The sequence below is a fragment of the Aphis gossypii genome, chromosome 1 (assembly GCF_020184175.1).
Source record: "Aphis gossypii isolate Hap1 chromosome 1, ASM2018417v2, whole genome shotgun sequence".
In the NCBI taxonomy this organism is placed as follows: domain Eukaryota; kingdom Metazoa; phylum Arthropoda; class Insecta; order Hemiptera; family Aphididae; genus Aphis; species Aphis gossypii.
Genome location: NC_065530.1, coordinates 41,607,220 through 41,628,854, shown reverse-complemented (window position 1 = coordinate 41,628,854; position 21,635 = coordinate 41,607,220). Strand labels below are relative to the sequence as shown.

Genomic DNA, 21,635 nt, shown 5'->3' with positions numbered 1-21,635 from the left:
TGAATTATGCCAAACATGTTACGTCGTGTGAGTATAATATACAAGATTAATAGTACATAACATATGCCCAAACCCGTATTGTATAAAATATATATTATAATAATACTTATTCTTTAAAATAAATAATAAGTGTACTAAATTAATTCATCTGTTTATACTCAATCTAGAATCCGTATTTTATTTTATTTGACATAGTCTTTTATATTACTTTATTTGAATTAGTTTAAGTAAACTGTTATATTTTATTCGCACGTTGATACGTGGATATGATGTACCTGCAAATCAAGTACATCAAAACCGAGATAAGAAAAAAATTAACACTACCTACCGCAAAAAAAGGCCAAAGCGTAGGTATGCATAAGATCTTTAAGTTTAATTTCAGATATTCTATTATTTAGTCGCAATCAACAAACTATTTAAACTTAAAATTAAAAAAAAAAAAGAAAATATTACTTCTCATAATATATTTATTATTAACGAGTTATAGTAGGTAGGTACTTAGTAAAACGTTTTTTTTTTAAATATCTATATAATATTAATATAATATAATAAATGAATAATAATTTCATTTTTATTTATAATTATATTACTATAATTCATTTAATATAAGTACTTAGAATTGTATTATAAAAGATTAATATTGGTGTTATTTTTGCTTATTTATATACCTTTGAAGTGTGCGTATAATTGTTGATATAATTTTATTTTGGCGATTTTTACTAATTTTGACGAAAATGACGTATAATTTGTTTATCAAACATCAACCAATCGCTCAAGAGCAGGTTGCATCTAAACTATTTTTCGGGCGTATTATTATTTTATTATAATATCAAACAAGTCTTTTGGATTCAACGTCAAAACACCACGCGTTCGAGTGTTCATTTTACGTTTTTAACTAAATCAAACGGAACAGAATTTAAGCATAATAATATTATGTATTTACTATCCGGCCCGGTGGGTGGTGCAATTCAAGCGGCGTTTATGAGTAGGGTCCACGACAAGTGCGGATGAGAAGAGTGTGTTTAACGCTGATAAAAGGTATATAAATGCGTACGCACATAATATCGCTGTTGTGCGTGTGCTCTATTCGAGGCGGGAAAAACAATGTAGGTAGGTATAACAATATACATATACCGAGTCTATCCGCATTCTGCTGATAGTGGAAAACGTAGTAGAATCTACCGCGAATGAACGACTGTTGAACTTTTTGTTTATAGTATAATTTTTATCACACAATGCTAAACCAGCCCGCAGCTCCAGGTTTGAAACACCAAGGTATATCTCCCTCATTAGTTGTATTATTTTATATCGTAATCTTTCAGATATTTAATTTTTAATTTTATATGTTTTTCACTCTAAAAACGTATCCGATTAATTATTTTACGTATTAGATAGATAACGATAAAACTTAAAAAAAAAAACCACTTTGCGAGTAAAGTGATCGGTTTTTGTGACCGTATTGAACATTATAAGTTCGTTTACATAATACATATTACTATATAAATAATACCACTTTATAGTGAAAATAGAAATTCCACATTCGATATACCCACGCAGACGTGAAAATGTCGGTCAATCTTTACTTATAAATTAAAATTATTAGGTATTATTGTTTTATGGTTAAATTGCATTTCACAGTCAAACGATTTTACTTATACCTATACAATTTATGGTTAAACGGTTTATTAATACTCGTTCATTTGAAAAATACAGTTTATAACTACAGTTAATAATAATTAAACAAACCTTTTATAAAATACCACGTAATGATAAAACTGTTATGCAAATATAATATAACACAATACAAAGCAGCTTTGATTTCTTATCGAAAATTACATTTTTGTTTTACGTTATTCGTCACATTATTTCTTACAAATAATAGGCGTACGTAATAAAAACTCATCGCTATGAATTTAAACTCGTATTTTTTTTTATAATATTAATTCATGTTTTTCGACTTTTCATCTCGTACGAAACGTTTTGTAGTCCCGCGAGACGTCCTCTCGCGGTTCACGCATTTCTCGTTAATTCGTTTGGTGGCAATGACGGACACGACAACTTACTGTGATAATAATAATGTTATACGCGTCGTCGTGTGTGCTGCGATACGTATCACGACACGTAATCACCGGAGACGACCGCCCAGTGGTTTTGTCATGTTTTGACAACCAGCAAACGGCGAGATTCGGGAGAGACGTTTTGTAATTTCGTGACCCAAAACACACATACGTACGTATATAATATCTAGAAATATAATAATATGTGGTTAGAGATATGCGACCGGAACGATCTAGCCCGACGCAGGAGTATATGGATATAATTTTGACGAGTCGACCGCGAAAATGAACCACTGGAAATCTAAAGCTAATATGCATGCGTTGTGTTATATTTTATGATTACCGTCCATACTCGTCTAGCGTAAGCGTAGGTCACAAAAATGTCAGAAATTCCTAATAATATTATGTTCAAAAGTCGAATAATGTCCGAAAATGTTTTCAAAAAATTTCCATAAACCGTTTAAAATTGTTTCCTTCTTTATATATTTTGATTGCAAAAGTGTGGTCAAAATTATACTTGATCTATATTTTTATTAAAATTACTGCTATTTTTAGTTCAGTAAATACAGTTGACAAGATATGTGGGATATCTGAAAACACAGAATGGAGAATTAAGAGTAGAGTCATTAAAGTACCTATCATAAAAGTAGCCTAGTTTCCTGGGTTCGTTACAAAATAGTATATTGTTATCATTATTGTGAATAACATGTTCGATTTCCACGCAGTTCAATTTAAGACTACAATGATACTGAGATTCGACTTCCCCTATTTGAGTCAGATCCAATGAATTGCCAAATAACTCGTTAGAACCCACTCGGTTAGATTAGGTTATGCTACCAAACCATAACTGGTCAACAGACTAGATACTGTATTTTGAAATTGGGTATAGATAAAGAATTTGTTTTAATATTGTCAATGTGGTTCACGTATACCACGGAGAAAATCGCTTTAAAAATCAATCCCGTAATATGAATTTTCGTACTACACCTCACATAGTATGCCTGCAGCACAGCAGATAGATTCATACAATGCTATTTCTCTAGAGCGATATAACAAATATTATTATTATACTCGGTGTAGCCGTATATAAAAATAATAATAATAATAACAAAAATATGTACAAACACAATCACGTTCGAGTCCAGCACTATAAAATACAATATTCAAAATATACAATACATTGTATAAGTGCTATACTTATATTGAAACGCAATATTTTCAAAATATCGCAAACAGCAACGATTGAATTGAAGTTCATTCGCGCTACTTACAGCTCGAAATATCATATCATCTGAACTTCTAGATATTATTATACGTTCAGTACAGGACTACGAATAACGTATACTTTATACCAATGAAATATACTACTATAGTGCATAGTTTTGTACACTACTACACGTACCTACAGGCGAATATAGTCGGAGAAATTCTAAAAATATAAAAAAAAATTTTTTATAGGAAATAACACCCTGATAAATTTTAAAACTTATAACTACTCGTAACTTTAATGACCATATTTATTTTTATTTTAAATATTTCTTACGTATGTATATTTTAGATTCTTTACTTATTCACACTCATTATTCAAAAGAGTTGCTTAAAATTCAATTGCTGAAATAGTTTTTACGTGTACTAATGTAAATATTATTAATCGCGTATATATTATGGTGTACTTACAACAAATATAGTAACTTTCCTAATTTGCTTTGAGTTATTAAACCAATATTTGCTTATGTTTTCGAACATACACACAAAGTTTATTTATTTCAATATTTTTTTCAATAAGATAATTTGATAGAACATCAAATAAATATTTAACCAAAAATAGTTTAGATAATAAATACTTATAAAACACATGTTTTTCACATGATTAAGATAAAAAAAAATCAACGCCAATAATTTCTAGAACAAGAATTTTAAAAGAACAATAATATGAATATTTAATACGATCAAAATAATAGTTATGCTTCTGTAAAGTAAATTCATTCAGCACCTGTCGAAAAAAATTTTCTCGTCGAAATAAAGCTCAATGTTACAGAATAATAGATCTAAATTCTAAAAAACAATTTTAAAATTTAAAAATATTTCGAATCGCACCGGAATGACCTCATGTGAGGTAACTCATCGCGTGAAACCAAAAAAAATTATATAAATAAAACTCGTAAAAGAAATAATTTTCTGGATGCAACTTACTGTGGTACAAAATATAGTATTGTATTGCACGGCATAATATGTTTATTTGCGAGCGTAATATTTAGCGTCCCCCGGTGGTATAAACCATGTACACGGCCGTGGACATTACATCAATTCCGTCGAGTGAGTGTGCTTACGAATAATTTCGATGCGTACGGCACAACATGTAATATTCATATATTGATTAGTCCGGAATAACCAGCGCACTCTCGATATCACCGAAACGCGCGCATATACGATCATAATAATAATAATAATAATATAATATATTATTATTATTATTATTTCTGTCGTCGTCGTTGAGTCGCGTCACGTCGTCGTTGTCGTTTTTCTGCTCTGCGGGGACATGGGACCCGACATGGGAATAGCACGCGCATTGCCTGTGGCGTAACAGGCGATATCAGCTGTACATTATACTTACCCTCAGAACATAGCATTATATTTACCCGGCCCGCGATCCAGACCCCCCGTCAATCTCTCGGCTTCACCGTCCGCCGACCCGGTAAATCACCCGAGGAAACGCGTATGGGGTAAAATTAACCTGGAATTCGTTGTCTTCGTGTTCGCCGAGAAATTCTAGAAACTATACTACCCCTGGCCAAATCACGTCGAGCGAACCGAAATATTTCGAAATTTTATATTTTGAAATAACTTCGATGTGTAGAAACTTTGATAGTCAAATATCGAATATGGAACGAATAGTTTAAAGCACTAAACCGATTTTGTGGCATACCTACATATTTTCCCAATTCACTCTTCTTGTCTATGTAATAATTTAATCTCTCGTACATTACGAAAACTATCGATTCACGTTTTGTGAATTCTGCTTCTGTTGAAAGAATCGATAACGAAGTTATTTGAAAATAAAAATTTGATTGTGTAGATTTTAACAGAACGTGAATACTAGATAACGATAAGTGCAATACAAAAAACGTAAAAATTTCGTAATTACAATATTGTAAAGTAAGTGTCGATATAAAGTCTGACTACTTAATATAAGGTATATACGCGCTACCGGAAAGAAAAATAGGTTTCAAGTGATTATTACGAGTATAATAATTAATAGACTCAATTTGTGTAAAACAATTAATACACTTTTAATGATTGATAATAAATAATAATTTTTATCACAGCATAAACTGAAAATCCGATATCCTATCGATAACCGTTCTTATATTTTTCAACATTTGCAAATTGTGCTGATATCTCTCGACCAGAGAACGATAATTTATAGTTTGTCACAAACAAACAAATGAAGTCAATGATGTTCAAACCAAAAATTACCGATATTGTTTTCTATAAGTACGATAGTATAGGTAATATAAAATAAATATCGGTTAAAAACTAAATAGTGTTAAGTTTGAACATTTTGATAATGAGTGGTTTGATGAATGATATGGTTTATATACATAATATTATACAAGAACAAGACATGATATGATTTTAAGAAGTCGAAATAATAAATATACCGCTAGTTCAAACATAAAAATAAAGCCATATCAAAATAACTATAGATGTATTACCCTGGTAGTAACGTTAATCAACCCGATTGCCTTCATCAGTTTTCCCGACAAAAATATTTTAAGAACAAAACGAATTGGTATTTTACGAAAATACGAATATGGTGGTTACCATTATATAATGTAATATTTCGGTTCCACCTGTTTTTAAATGCGTATCGTTTCGTGTTTGGTGTAACACAACACCTTGAATCGTATTATTAAAAATATCTAGACCATTGCAGAAGTTCGGAACTGCGGTCGTAGTCGTAACCGCGTTGGCAACGGATCTGTTGCGTGGTCGACGCCAAATAGTCACCAAGAGCAATACAAAAGGCGAGCGTACAGGTTGCGGTGGTGGCAATGATGTTTGTAGTGAAAAACGATTCCATTATTTTATTGGCAAGTGCAGCAGTTGTACGTGTTAGTGATAATAGTAATTGTATCTCATCGATTACCGTTCGTGTGCAATTGTATGAAATAATATATGGAAGAGGAATAGATCAAAATGAATACTTTTCTTCGATGAAAAAAAATCCCATGATACTAAAAATAGAAAAAAACATTTTCAAAACCAAATAGAAACGTTTATATATTATTGTATCAAAAATAAAAATATTTTAAGACATTTCAAAAGATATGATGTGGATAAAATTATGACAAAAACACGAACAAATATTATATTATAATTTATATTCAACAACGCTCATTTTATTTCATTTTTTTTTTCGATTTTTATCAAATGCAGATATTTTTTTGTGTCAAATCGAATCAAAATATCTAATAATTTGGATCAAATATTTAGAAATATTCAGCCTAATAACTAATACTAGCTTAATATCCACTAAATACATTTAATTTAAATTTCAACACATTAATAAATGTATGTCCAATGGCCACACAATATAATAATATTATAATTACGAAAATTTGTTGATTAATCGCGTGCGTGAATAAATAGATCGGCTTTAAACAGTTAAAAACCTACATACATTTTTTTTTTATACTTATATGGCAATGTATGCATGAAAAGTGTCTATAATATAAAAACTATTGCTAAAATTTTCTTTTTGCATTTACCAATATATTTATAATATTATAATGGGCTACAAAAATGGACAATATGTATAATATCGAGAAAAATGACAGCGTTTTTGTTCTGATTCAAAATTGAATTTTCAACTTATTTGACATCAGTAGAGAGGGGATAAAAGGGTCTGTTAAAAGTTCATCTATCGTTTTGCTCTTTAGTTACCCACTAAAGCCCGAATAACCAACGTCTACAGCAACTGTAAAATAAAAGAAAAACTAAATAAATGCCATTCACGTGTTCAATTACTACATAATGGTTCATCGACATTACAATTATAGGATAGTTCAGGTTGATTCATAAAGTATGGTTAAATTGTAATTATTATATAGTAATGGATTTTTTTTTTCAAAATTTTGAGTAAGCTAACTTAGCCATATTTAACCCCTTATAGGGCAGCGGGATATATATTTCCCACCAACACAAATAAAATCTTGAAGGTTCTGTTTCAGTAATTCACCGTTAGAGCGCGTCAAAGGAAATGTCAATATATCACTAAACTCAGAATTTTGTATACTATATATTCCTTTTTTTTTTAATTTTTTTCTCTATTTAGCTTTTTTTCTACGATTTAAAATATTATTATTTTTTTTTTTTTCATATTTTTGCTTTGCCCTATAAAGGGTTAAAAATGAAAAATGTTGTAATACTATAAACGACTAGCATGAGTTGAACGGAGATCAAAAAAGACTATTTTTCTATAAATTGTTAAGCAGATGAGTTTTTTTTTTCAAAACATTAATCATCTTAATCAAAATTTGGACGAATACAGTTTTTGATAGTTTTAAGTCAAATATTTATGATTTTTCTTTAGCCTAATTTTAATAGTACATTAATAAAACAATTTAAAAAGTCACAATATAGACGTGAAAAAAATTCAACACTCAGTGATACTTTTTAAATGATATAAAATATCCAAGTTTTTAAACAAATATTCTTTAGTAAATGGCCTTAACAATTTCAAAAATCATAATTTTTAGACATTTATAACTAAAATTAATAATAAGGGCGATCGCTCTTAATAAAAAAAAACCCTTTATACTCGTATTATTCGGTGCAATTGGCATTTTATTCAAATTCAACAACGTTGAACAAATGAATCATGCACTTAACATATTAAATTCAAACAATAAATCACCCGAACAATATAAATTATAATATTATATTGAAAAACTTTTCATGTTATAAGTATACAAGTTATAAGTATAAATTAATAAACGTGTCCAAATACATTTTAATAACGCATGTAAGTTGAAAATATTAGTAAAACGTATTTTTAAGGTACCAATAATATGGCAATTTCATTTTTTATTTTACTTAGTATGTGCATTCATTCTGAGTCTGTAAATGGACAATCATATGACACTTAGAAATTTTAAGGATTTTAACTTAACAAATTGTAAATTGATTACATAAACATTTTGTAAGGGATTTCTGTACCCAAAGTTACTAGCAATGATAGCCATTTATTCCGTTATCATAGTTAATATTATTTAATACGATTTAGTATGATTTGATATACTTAATCGAGTTTTATCAAAATACGCTGTGTATTGGTTATGAGAACACAACTTTCATTTGAGCTACTTGAAGTTAACTTAAGAAATGTTATGATACAATTATATAGATTATGGTACTGATCAAGTTATTATGAATGACATCTAAAATTTATTTATGACGTATTTAGTATAATACAATTTTAATAACTATGACCATTTATATTAACTATATGATTAATAAAATCGCTGTATTACGCTGTATCAGAAGTATTTGAACAACATTAATAGGTACTTGAAATTTTTCAGTTAACCATATCTATATAATATATTTTAGTTACCATTTAAAGTTACCACCGCTATAGTACTAATGATTGTTAAATTAGGCAGTCGAAGATACTATTAACTACAGTTCAAAATGTATTAAAAATTAAATATCAACATGTCAATAAATATGTTAAACAAATTAATCTCTGTTAGTATTGTTATGAAAAAAATGACAGAAAATTACATAATGACCATTTCATCGCAACCACCACCGTTCGATAATAATAGTGCATATTATTATATCAGACAAATAGTATATTCTTGGTAATATACAGTTATTAGTTTTTATTTATTTTTAGCAGTAAATACCACGTTATTTAAAATTATAATTGCTTGATATTTACGTAGTTAGTTGAAAAATCAAAGGCTTGGACACACAATTTTTACCCTGATAATCAAGACTCAATTTATAAATTTAGGAAACCTATGAACGTACGAGATTCTTTTGAATAAATATAGTTTTTAAAAATGTCAACAAATTGTAAATAACAGCATTACAATATTTAAAGTAAATTTTAAAATATAATTGTATGATTATTAATACCTAAAATAACATGACATATTGATCAACTATATATTATATTTATATAACATTAATCTTCACAACAACTACTGTCACTGGTTTAATTCAGTCAATAAGAATTTATAAAATAACAATCTTGGTCAATATTCTATCAATATTACCCATAAGATAGTGATGTATTCTTAAATCGATGGTTTATAAATTAATATCTTATTTTTATAATTTAATTTTACGTGTTGTTACCTAGGTATATTTAGAAATATAATAATGAATATCATTAATGTATAAGACTAAATTAATATTAGAACAGATTTTCATATTAATCTAACTGATAAAATTAATCAATCAAAACTAAAAAAAAAAAATAAGAATAGTTTTAAGTAGAATGTTTTGCTTGTTTTGATGATCAATTAATAATGATACAATTTTGGATACATAATTGTACATAAAAAATTCTTTAACTTTGATTGTCTATATAAAAAAAAAATCGTAGGATTATGCGTAAAATTAGGTGTCCTAACTATATTATTATAAAGTAAAAAACAAAAAATGCCGTCAACCTGTTATATTATATTATATATAATATTATTATTTTGTACATTTGTATTCATATCAAAATATTGAAATCATTGTTTTGTTGTTATAATAATTTAAGCTTATAAAAATGAGTAAGTGACAAGGGTCTTAGTAGTTCACTTTTAAAGTACTCTTACATTTTTATTAAAAATTAAAACAAAAAAGCTGTATTTATATTTTTAGAAAAATATTCGGTTTTTAATTAAATGTATAAATGTCATTAAAGAACAATTAAAAATGCTATATGATAAAAAGTTTTAAAACTATTTTTTTTTTTCAAAGGTAAAGTGATTACAATAAAATTATGGGGTATTTTAAAGCTGTATATACCATTGTGTTTATACAACTTTTGCAAAAATAATAACTGCACATACTGTTTTTAAGTTTGAACGTATAAGTCTAATAAAAACATACTTTTATTTTCAGAGAATAATACATGTATTAATGATAAATCATAATAATATAATATATAAATTTATATTATATAATACGATAATTAACAGGTATACACCTCCACCAATATTTGAATTAGCAAGTTAAAGCCCCCACTAACATTTAAGAAAAGAAATCTTTTCATACTTTTTGATTTAAAAAACGTATAAAATGTCAACAAATCGTTTTATTTTTCTGCATGATAACATAATATACATTACATATATTGACAAACATAATTTTCACATGACGTGTCATGAAAACATTATTCTGATAATTGCACTGTATTAATTACGTAAATTTTATATTAAAAAAATGTTTAAAATTTCAATGAAGTGTAGGGATGCATCGCCTAGTGCACTGCATTACCATTATGCGAATTCATATATTTTAGATACTTAAACTGTATCTCACTTTAGAAGATGTTATTAAAATTATCAGTTTCTGATTTTGAGAAAAAAATAAGTATGAACAAATCTGTTAACAAAAGTAAATATAGAAAAAAGTTTGTGCGTCAAAATCAAAAATATCGCCCGAGTAACCAAGTTAAATGGGCCACCCTTCAGAATAATAATATATATATAATATGCAGTGTATTAATAATAATAATAATAATAATATTATTAAAATGCGCAGAGACGGTGGCGGCGGCGTCAGCAGCAGATGACGACGACGAGCGAGCCTAACCTCCGGTTATTTCCGGTGCGAAACTGCCAAGGGCCGGAAACTGGCTCGCGATTCCCGCCAAGTGCGCGACTTTGAATATTTTATTGTTATTTACTCTCCCACTCTTTTCTTCATTTACCAACCCATCCGACAGCTCTGCCACCATGGCCTCGGGAGTCGTAATATTATTGCGTTTCGCTTGCGCCTCGACAACGAAATGTAAATAAATGCGTGCCCGCTACAGAGAGTCGACTTCAGTCCAGTTAAAGCCCTGTGGTGGAAAATTAAAATTTAAAACGTCTCTCGTCCTATTATAATATTTTGTTTATTCTCGTCATATATGCATATGCCACACAAACACACACGTTTACAGTACATCATACGATATAGTATAATAATACAATAATTTATGCACATGATTTACAATATTATACATATACGATATAATAATGTGTAGGTTGCAAATACTAATACAATAATAAATATATTATATCAGCTGAGTGAAATTTGAAAAATAAATGTAGTCGACAAAAAATAAAAACGAAAAAATGTCAACCATTATCGTAATGTCGTTAAAATATTTTATTCTTTGGTCTTATTTGGGTCTCAAAAATGAAAATTTAGATAGAAAACGTACGATTGTAGGTTTTTTTTTCTAATACAATAATACAAACTATTGTAACCCGATTACTATATTATTGAAAGATTAATATAAATGGAGCTCAAAAATTGTCAATAATAACTTGAAAATATTTTTAGTCTTACTTTCAAATCCCTAGCTATGAAACAGAAGACTGATGTCTGTTTTACTAATGATTAGGGCTGTGAATTTAATGCACAAAAAACCCTTAAAATGCATTAAAAATTTCAAAAAACTAAATACAATAAAATATGCACTTAAAATGTATAAAATGCAATATAAAATGCCAAATATCTGAGTATAACATGCACTTAAAATGGTTTTTAATTTAATTTTTATATTAATTGATATTATATGATATTATACATTAGTATATTACATTTTATATTTTTTATAAAAATATGTTTATTTAATAAAAAAATAATAATAATAGTATGGACTGAACTTGAATTTTGTTTAATGTTATTCACCTGAAACATTTTTAAATTTTTTTTAAATTGTGCAAAACAAAAAGGATTTCAAAGATGTTAACAGACGGAATTTAATTAAAAATACCAAAAAATTAACTAAAAAGGAAAATATAACCTACAAATGCAAAAAAGACCTAAAAAATAAAAACTTCAAGAACTGCAAAAAAATTTAAAATAAAAGTTTCATAAATGGATTCGTTGTAACATAATTCAAATGGTATACTTTCAAAGCTATGTTTTACAATAAATTACTAAAAAATAAAATAATGCACTTTCTAACAAACTCACAGCTCTACTAATGATTTACTATAAATTTCACAAAGAATGAAAATTTAAAGAACTATTGAGTTAATTTTTTAAATACATAGTATATAGGATATGGCATGGTGCAGTGTAAGCAGCACAGCCTAACGACGGTGATGTTCGGCAAGCGGGCTCCGTTGCCAGTTTCCAAACGGATGACCTGACCATCTAAACATTTTATTAACATACACAACATATTTTAAACTAACCAAAATTTATTGTCGTGGTAAATAGTATATAATTGTATCCCCCCTGACATAAAAAAATACATAACATACATTTCTGTAGCTCTTCGATTAAGTTTTTTTTTCTCCTTCTTTAATAGTATATAGCCTGACCTAATAAAAACATTCAAAATTTTAATGAGACAACTCAAAAACATGCCAACAATAATATAAATTTAGATAGTTTTAGAGAAAAGTGTGTATTTATCTTTTATTATAATCAGCCTAAAATGTTACCTATTAATTTCAAATTTTCAAATGTACATAATGGCTACTTTATATTATAATATTATAATATTAAGTTGTTTCAAAAAATGTAGTTGCCAAGAATTCTATACATTTAACTTGAAGAGTGTTCAACCAATAAAATAAAATACGTGCTTTAATAAGTGATTATCAAATTATTTGTATCGTTAATATTATGAATTATATTTCTCTGAGTGATACAACCTCTTTTTAGAGTTTGAACACATTGAGCTACATTTCAGAAACGCCATCCATCATTTTATACCGTAAACCACGATATTTATTGTTGCTTGGAATTTCACAGTTATAAATCGAAAGCAACAATTTATTATACCAAGGAACTCTTTATTTGTTAAGTTTATACCATTGATACAGAATATTATTTTTAAAAAAAATATGGGTATTTTTTTTTTTTATAAGCCAAATTACGTATTATAATTCTGAGTTCAAATTGATTATCTTAGGTATATACATGTGAATATGTGTGTGTGTGTGTGTGTACGTATATCTATATTATATTATATCGATGTCCATCAAAATAATTTAAGAGATAATCAGTTATGGTTTTTTAATTATTTTTAAGAACTGGTTCTTTAGAAAATGTATAATCAATATTAACTCACATTTCATTAAATAATGTAAATTTAAAAAACCACTAATAATCCAAAGTGTGAACAAATAGTGAGGATTTCGTTAATTTTTTTTTTTTTTTTTGGTTGATATTTTTAAATATTTTTATATTTATTTTAGACAAAAGATTTTGGCATTTTTCTATAATATTGCAGAATTTAGGTGAAGATTGTTTTTAAAACAGGTTTGTGCACGAGTAGCTTAATGTTTAAATTAGTGTGTTTGTTATTAATAAGTACCTATATAGTATTGTTTTAATTACACATTCAAAAATAACAATGTATAATATCTCATCGCAGCGTGAATCACACTACATAAACCATATCATAACACTGTATTCTGTACGTTTACGAAACGTATATAACTTTTCAGGACGGTTATAAATAATTATATGCACAGACATGCGGTGGCTACACTATAGACTCGTTTACCTCAATTTAATATGACACAACAGTCGTATTGTGATACAGCGACGGATAATAATAATCGTCTTTTGGCTGAGACGAAACTACATAATAGTTTCGTAACAGAAGAATAGTTTAGTGTAAAGATTTGGAATGATTTCGAAATACGTTGAAAACTAAAACACAATATATTACAATAAATCTTAGTTATTAATTACAACACTCGCAATAATCACTTATTTTATATTAATCGTTTCTTCAAATTTATATGTTAAATCGCCTCAATAATATTTTAATTTATACTCAAGAATTTTTTTTCCCTCCTTAGTTCTACTTAAATTTTCAATTTTCTTATTAATGTTATTACTTAACTATACAAATATAATTTATTAATTATCAATAGTCATTGACTATAAATTTTTGTGTACCTATATTGTTTTTCATCTATATTATGTTATTTCGTTTAACTACTTTTATTCACTATGTTTTTTCTTGTAATACTGTTTTTTTTTTAAATTATAAAATGTTTTCACAAAATAAATAAATAATAATATTAAATTCATTTAGTATACATCACTAGACGACGAGTAGCGACCTGTTTGCAGTGCACATCACACCATTATTTGACTCGTATTATTTTGTTTGTTTTATTAAATAAAGTTAAAAATCTGACTGAATCAAAAATATTTTCTGGCCTATGGATTATTTATATTACACTTAAATTTAGAAAAAAACTTTCACGCTGCACTTCTTTGATTTTTTTCAAGTTACATGACCTCTTCCTCCTAACTTTATATCCAGCTTCCAACATCGATATTCCGCAATCGCGGTGGATCTTAATACATCATACACCGAGGTAACCGATGGCCATCGTAATATATAAAAATAATATAATACCTATGTATAATATTATCGATTGAGCATTAACCACTCACCACCACATAATATAGTAATATTATAGCGCACTGCCCAGGGTGGCCCGTGAGTAGATCGACGATAGGTTTTCACAGTCAGATTTCGTGGAATATAATCCTGGTTACCATAACATTACCTAGGTATGATAGTGTGTGTACAAATTGCGTTGCTATGGTTTTAAATAAAATCCGAAACGTCAGTTACAGTTTAACGGCTTCATCCGATCCTGTTGTTGATGCAATCGAAACGCGCACGCGCACGATCAATGCATACATATTACGCATAGTACCTACATATGAGTATATGACGTTAATGCAACATATTTTTACGCCAAAAATACAATGCACCCAATGTTAAATTATTGTTTTATTCCGAAAAAGTGTGTTAATGTAGTCGGTTCGTTGCAAAAATGCAGTGTACAATGGCAAAACTTTAACTTAAAGTTTAGAATACAAAATAGTAAACAACTTAAGTGAAATCTAGGTACTTTCCAGTTCTATTAATGATAATAATATATTTAATAGGATAAAATGATTGAATACCGTTATAAATAGGCTCAACTTAAGAATCAGTTAAAAATTATTCAAACAATGCTCTTATCGACGGCCAATATAGTTTACGATTTAATCATGGTTCTAACGTATAAAAGACACATTCGATGTCCATGCGATAAAAAAAATCAAAAAAAAATTATCAAAACATCGAAAACAGACGCTTAAAAAATCATTAAATGCATACGTTTAAAATTTCGCTCATTTGTCTTGTTTTGCTAATATTGTAATGTTTCTCGAGAGTAATTTTATTTCAACGCAGTTAAATGCTATTAAATCCGTTTATCCGTCGGTATTAGTGATAATGAACCACGAGAAAACCCGTAAATTCTCGTCTACAGAAAATGAATACCTACTATTATAACCGTCAATCACACGCGCGTGTGTACCTAGATCTGTTTATGATCATAGATATAATCGACATAAAATTCGTTAAGATTTTCGTATGATATTCATTAATATTGTACTTAGAATTTGTGTGTTGTATCTATGTCAATATTAATTGTCCGAAAAAAATATCGATGGGCAAAATATCACAAGTGATTCGAAAACACTATTACACTACTGTTATATATTTTCAGTTGATAAGATATTGTATTATAGTTTATGGGGTGAAACAAGTCTGTAAACGCCCATAGGCTCGTGTAACGTGTCATTATACGACGTTATCTACGACCGAATTTACGCTCCAACGACGATTTTATTATTATTATTATAATTATTTTATTATTATAAGTTCGCGCGTTTCATTTTTTAATCCATCACGCCGAGTTGACGTGCGCGTATCACGTCGGCATATACGCGTATTATAATCTTACCTATATATATACTTCTACCTTGATAATATAAATACATAGGACGGACGGATCATCCTCGTAAATGATATATAACTATGATACTGTACGCGCGTGTTACAACCTCAATTAGCGTTGCGACATGACCATTTATCACTCGTCGGCCAAACGGACCATTTATAATATCATCATCGCAACACGTACATACACACATTATTATATTACAATAAGAATAATAATATTATATTATATTATCTTAGCAACCATTTCTAAAAAGTGAAAACTATACCACAGAAAACCGTATTGTTAAAAACGATGATCAATAATAACTTATAAATCCCACGTTATATACTGTATACTGACTAAATACTTTATTTACAAGTATTATGACTTCGGCAGTCTCGCGCACTCATACTCTCGTGACTACGATACGCGTTACCGAACACAACATCATAATAATTGTAATAGGTATGTTATGTTATGTTTTGTAATCACTTTAAAAAAATAGGTATTTGAAATTGCTTTTCATATCGATACTGTATTTAAGTACCTATAGTTAAAAGTAACTACAGAAAATAGCCCGAATACATACAATTGTACAATGAAAAAATAAAGCTTAAAAAGCTTAACACGGAAAATAGCCAATCCTAAACAATATATATTTAAAAGTCTTTGGAATATTTCTTAAATGTAATTAAATATTAAATTTATTGAAGTACTTAAAAACACTTAACCTTTTTCTAATCAAAAAATAAAATACCAACATATGTGTTTATCCCGTTCAAAAAACTTTTAGTAGAAAGTAGTAACACATATATGTCTGGATTTTATTTATAGTTATTTAAATCACACACGAATAAATAACGTAAATTTCGCAACAAAAAATAACTAGATTCTATAAAAAAAATAATAAAAAATGTCAATTAAGGATTTCAAAATAAAAATTGACTTGTCCCAGTCCTTATTTTGTATCTTAATATGCATCAAAGTACCTAACGGAATTTAAAATGATTCCACAGTCTAAAATGTAGGTTAGGTATATATACCAATATCTAAAAATTACAATTAAAGTAGTATAATATTGTAGTAATTGAGGTCGTAGCATCTACTTAGAACGAAACATAACAAGATTTTTTAAGTGACCGTAAACTATAAATATTAATACATATATTATATTTTACACAGGGTGATTCTTTTATCAAACAACACTCATTATTTCAAAAAGTGTAGGTTTTTTTTCAATTTTTTTTTCTTCAAGTTCTTATATATATATTTTTCTACAACTGTATAAAATGTAAATTTCTTTCATTTTTATATTTAATAGTAAAAAACTATTAACTTTTGATTATAAATAACTGCATCAATTTATTAAGTCATTTTTTTCATGAATTTTCACGTTAAAATTTGTTACTTTCGTTGATCCGTAAGCGGGTTTAGCTGCTCAAAGTTAGCTGGCTTTAGAAAGTTTTTGGTTGTTATATATCAGTACTAATTAGTACCGTCAGAACTGGGATTTTTATTTGTAAAGTCCATTAGCTATAGTAGTAATGAATTCGATATCGTCGACCCCACGGTGTAACAGAGATTGGTGATAATATTAAATTATTTTGTACCTGTTCCTACCTGCCATATCTTATTGTCATATAATTGTAATTAATTGGACTAATATTACTATTATATAAATACTAATGAGTTATAACACATTTACACTCATAACTTCTCAATGCTACCTAACTTTAAAGAGCTATATCAATGGATTAACGAAAAATGAAAATTTTAATGTGATAATTCATAAAAAAAAATAGCCTTGTTAATTTATGAAATTTTAAGTATAGGTTTTCATTTGAAAATCAAAAGTTGATAGTGGTTTACTTAATAAATTTAAGGGTGAACACATGGAATAGTTCTACAATTTTAGAACAGAATGGGTTTTACATTTTGAAAAAATCAATACTTTGAAATAATGAGTGTTGTTTGATAAAAGAATCACCCTGTATAACAACCAATGTTGCGAGTGAAATGATAATTTAACACGATTGGAATTAAAATATTCAATCCATAACAGCATATTATAAAATAAATTATGTCAGTATACCACTTTTGATAGTTGCGTAATCACAACAAGATTCGAAAACTCGTTTTCGCGGCGTTTCATCGACGTGTGCAGATCATATGCATTTTTAAGAAACATAATAAAGTAAAATGTTATACGATTATTTCATCTGTGGATTATTTAAATTTGAAAGTTGCATGTGTGACAAATTTATAGACTCGATTTAGTTTCAAGAAAGTTAGGTATATGATGGTTAATAATAATAAATAATGCATTCGCTTTTACTTCACAAAGCTGTAACGAAAAATGTTCTTTTATCATTTTTGTTATTTCCCTATAATAAAAACCTGATTATATAAGAAATAGACCTAATGATTACGAGGCTCTAAGACTTGTAGTATCCAAATCCTAAACAACTATAAAAATATATCATTTTGACCAAGACGAAAATTAAAACATAATACCTTATTAGAATATTAAAATAATTATTTGTAGGTAGGTATGTGATAGTATGAAATCAGTTGACCTATGTAGAGCCTCTCGGTGTCGTATTTACAGGTGTATGGACATAAAGCCACCCAATACTATTTTATAATATATTTAATATTTATAACATATATTATACCATTATAACCATACACAAAAAACATTTTTTGAACCGAAGAAGCAAGAGGTTTTTATTGAAATATTTACTAGAGATTTACTAAGAATGCGTTTGTTTGACATGTGAAATTCTAGAAGTATGCAGTTTCAAGTCGGACCCAAAGTGCAGAGTAAAAAGAGATTTATATTTTTTTGGTCATCACCCCCAGAGAGAACGTCGTAAATATACGCTACCAAGTCATACCCATATATCGTGCTCCATACTGCGGTTATATTGTACGTAGGATTATTTATTTTCGTGTCTCACTCGAGGTATAGTACGACCGACCTAGGCCATAGTATACACTCTTGGACATATTTGACGGAATGACGGAGAAGACACGCAGTCGGTATACTTATCGTTGTACCTACACCACGACGGTTATTCGAATTTCAATCCTAACAACGCGTTATTATTGAGAAAACACTAAGAAATATATTATATCGTTTGCACTCAGTCGATTATAGCAAGTGGTATAGATAGAGCAAAAGAGAAAGACAGAGAGAAAGTGAGAATGGCAGAGCAGTAAAGGTAATCCGCGACCATCAAGATAATTACGCATCGGTTTTTACGATAATAACGGCCGACCAACCGAGTCGAACAATTTGGACGTTAGGCTATGGCTACGAGTGGATGGTGTATAATAATATACTATAAGGTGCAACTTTAAATAGTCTGGGAGTACGAGATGCGCATTATGGTCGCTATAATATAATACCTAGGTTTCGTTCGGGGTATCGAGTAACATCATTCAACGAAATAACCTTATAGAATACAGGTAGTAAATTAATTAACTATCCAGTGGCCAGTGTACGGTTAATGCGTAATTAATTATGTGAAAATACTATATTTACTAACATGCATACTCATTAAGCATATTTGTAAATAGATACATAGTTTAAGCCGATCGACAGTAATATTAGTATAGGGTCTAGATTTCGATATTCTAATCAAAATAAATTATCGAAAATTCATCATTGAAAATAATGCACTAAAACCGTGTATAGGTTTTATGGGTATACTGTATAGGTACAGTATAATGCTTAATATCGTTACATAATTTATGACATTTGATGATGGCAATAACGATCGGTGTTGTTTTTAATAGCAGAAAATACCAACATAAATATGAATAAGAGATTATTGAACAGCTGTACACCTCATCTTAGATTGTTATTAAACCCAGTTCCTAAATGTCATATACGTATAAGTTGTATGTGTTACCGGAAAAGGAAAATATCGTAAAAATATAATGAAAAACGACAAAAACTACAAATCCGCTACAAAACCCAATAAAATAATAATATCATAATAGTCACACTCGTCTGGATTTTTATTATTATGTTATGTTTGAAAATAAGAAGCGGAATTGGGGAGGGTCTGTTATACGTACATATTAATTATGTGCCAACGGGTGACGGATTAATATGTACTATATTATACGATATCGTCAATACCTCCTAATGTCATTAAACGCGACGTGCAATATATATATATATTTATATTATAATATAATATAATATAGACGTGCATTTACACTTAACGATGTTACGTCGTTACACAGTCGCGATCGACAATATCATTATAATATAGTTTTGTGTGCACGCACTCCCGTGTCGCCGAATCCTGTAGGACGGGAATAAAATAGGGTTTCGGTCTAGCAAAACGACCACCCTCGAACGCCGCTACATAATATCTTATTTGATAAAATAACAAATTGTTTATTATATTATATTATAATAATAGTATTATTGCAACACGCGACGATTTTTTTTTAAATAGCCGCAGACATCGAAGAGAAAACGACCGCTACGTATCGTTTGTAGTTTTGTACAACGTTACCACGTTGCGGATATAATATCGAGTACACGAATCTACGAAATACTATTTTTCTCGGGATAATATTACGTACATCTACGACTAAAAATCTAAAAATTATCCAATCTCGGTTAATTGTTCTACGATTCTCGACCCGTGTAATGAAGTTTGACTTTTTTCAAATTATGTGAAAAATATAAAACCATTATTTTACTAATTTTTTAACTACAGACTATTAATTAATTTATGATTAAAATAAACTGAGAATAAAAATAAATTACAATATAACCATAATTATTTTATTTTTATAAATAACTATGAAAATCTAATTAAATTATTCAAATTTAAAATGTTTAAAAAAAAACTGTCAACTGATTGACAAGATTTTCAAGTACTAATAACAAAAATTAAAAATCCGAAATAATAATAATAAAAATATTCATATCATAATACCAATAGGGATTTAAATTTCATAAAATAATATTATTGTATTATGTATTATGTATTATTATAAATATTTTAACAACCATACTTAAAAAAATTAATAATCTTATTATAATAATTTATGTGAAAAATAACAAACTTAATGTGTTATTAATAAGACAACATATTTGTAAGACTTGAAGACATTCAGTAATCATTAGCATCAATGTCAAGGAGACTGCATTTTAAAAAGAAAATATAAGGTCTAATTAAAAGTTTTTGATTAACAGTTAATTACAATTACTTAGTTAATAGTTCTGTTGTGCATGCTGTATTTGAATGTCCAAGTATATTGTAAAATATTATAATAAGTTTGAAATAGGCTAAAGTCACTAATATTAATACTTGTAAAATATTAACCTATGCTATATGTCACTTTATACAAGTATACAACTACGTATTTAGAATCAAGTTAAAGTGTATACATATTATGTATTTTTATATTTGAATGTCAATAGGTATACTATATATATATCTAACGTTTCAATATACAGTTTTTATATATGGTAATTATGTCTTCTTTGAAATGTCATGCTTAAAAATCCGTATGACACATGAAGTTATTCTCAGTTTAGTTACACATATTATTAATACGACGTATC

At 28.2% G+C, this 21,635-nt stretch overlaps 1 protein-coding gene across 7 annotated transcripts in view; it reads right to left on the bottom strand.

Moving 5' to 3' along the window:
• The window catches only part of LOC114123373 (potassium voltage-gated channel protein eag), a 190,517-nt gene that overhangs the window by 77,220 nt on the left and 91,662 nt on the right, over positions 1–21,635 (bottom strand). The gene's annotated exons all lie outside the window — the stretch shown is intronic.